This window comes from Sander vitreus, chromosome 15, assembly GCF_031162955.1.
Source record: "Sander vitreus isolate 19-12246 chromosome 15, sanVit1, whole genome shotgun sequence".
Taxonomy (NCBI): domain Eukaryota; kingdom Metazoa; phylum Chordata; class Actinopteri; order Perciformes; family Percidae; genus Sander; species Sander vitreus.
The window spans coordinates 28,599,480-28,601,376 of record NC_135869.1 but is presented as its reverse complement, the minus strand read 5'-3'; positions in this window follow the sequence as shown (position 1 = coordinate 28,601,376).

Below are 1,897 nucleotides of genomic sequence, written 5' to 3'. Positions count from 1 at the left end.
GTTAAACACGAAGGTCCGACCTATACGTCGTCTCTGCTGTGTTTATTTTCTGTCCTGTGTTGCTTTGCTAGCGTCTTTGAAAAACCAAATCTAAAATTAGTAACTGAAACATGTCACCGATTAGGGCTTATTTTGGGTTTATTTCTTTTGTCCACGACAAACACGCTTCTGAAATAGACAGACAACAGAGAACTCATTGTACGCCTAACGGTGGCAGATATTTTAATATTTAACGAACAATGGGTCCTTGATTTCAGACAGTTGGACATGCAAGCTTTCACTTTAAGCGCGCTCCATCAATGGTTTGGTTTTGAAGGAGTTACTTTAGAACAAAAGCATATAGTGCTGGACTCGGTCGAGGCCAATTACAATATTTCGCAAGTCCGACACAAGTCCAAATACCAACGAGTCCAAGACGAGTCCAAGAAAAGCGTCTTGAGTCCGGATTCAAGTACTACAGTCCTGGCTGGTATAGATTAAAAAAGTTAATTTAAAGCCCTGGTCGTATAAAGGCCGTTACACCCCAACCAGACGGCCGTTACACCCCGACCAGACGGCCGTTACACCCCGACCAGACGGCCGTTACACACCGACCAGACGGCCGTTACACACCGACCAGACGGCCGTTACACACCAACCAGACGGCCGTTACACCCCAACCAGACGGCCGTTACACCCCGACCAGACGCCCGTTACACACCGACCAGACGGCCGTTACACCCCGATCAGACGGCCGTTACACACCAACCAGACGGCCGTTACACCCCAACCAGACGCCCGTTACACACCCACCAGACGGCCGTTACACACCGACCAGACGGCCGTTACACACCGACCAGACGGCCGTTACACACCGACCAGACGGCCGTCACACACCAACCAGACACCCGTTACACACCAACCAGACGCCGACCGTCAGCAGTAAAGCCAGTGTGACTGATCAGTCTCCCCGAGTCGGTCCAAAAAGTTCCTCAGAACACCGAAGAGACGAGACGTAATACGTCTCCATAACAGCAGGCGGCGCTAATCTGGATTGTCCCCCAAAAATGAAAACCGGCAGCTGATTGGACGAACGCGTCACGTGGGTCTGGTTTCTCCAGAAACTCAAAGCCAGACTGTCATGGCGTCTCGTTCAGAATATGATCTCATATTGGACTAAGATAGCTCACCGTTTTCCGTTTACCGCTCCTTGCAGCTGAGAGAAGTATAAGTAAACGTGCTTGGTCGGGACTATTGTCGTCCCTTTAGAGCTATAAGTAAACGTGCTTGGTCGGGACTATTGACGTCCCTTTAGAGCTATAAGTAAACGTGCTTGGTCGGGACTATTGCGTCCCTTTAGAGCTATAAGTAAACGTTCTTGGTCGGGACTATTGACGTCCCTTTAGTGCTATAAGTAAACGTGCTTGGTCGGGACTATTGACGTCCCTTTAGTGTTATAAGTAAACGTGCTTGGTCGGGACTATTGCCGTCCCTTTAGCGCTATAAGTAAACGTTCTTGGTCGGGACTATTGACGTCCCTTTAGCGCTATAAGTAAACGTGCTTGGTCGGGACTATTGACGTCCCTTTAGAGCTATAAGTAAACGTGCTTGGTCGGGACTATTGACGTCCCTTTAGTGCTATAAGTAAACGTTCTTGGTCGGGACTATTGCCGTCCCTTTAGGGCTATAAGTAAATGTGCTTGGTCGGGACTATTGCCGTCCCTTTAGAGCTATAAGTAAACGTGCTTGGTCGGGACTATTGCCGTCCCTTTAGCGCTATAAGTAAACGCGCTGAACGGCGTCACAGCTCATTACCGTAAACTTCAGCTTTCTGCTTGAAGCTCTGGTCGCTTAACACAACCCAAAACATGACGCCGAAGGATTTGCTGCTCCGTGCAGCTGAGAGAAGCCAACTTCC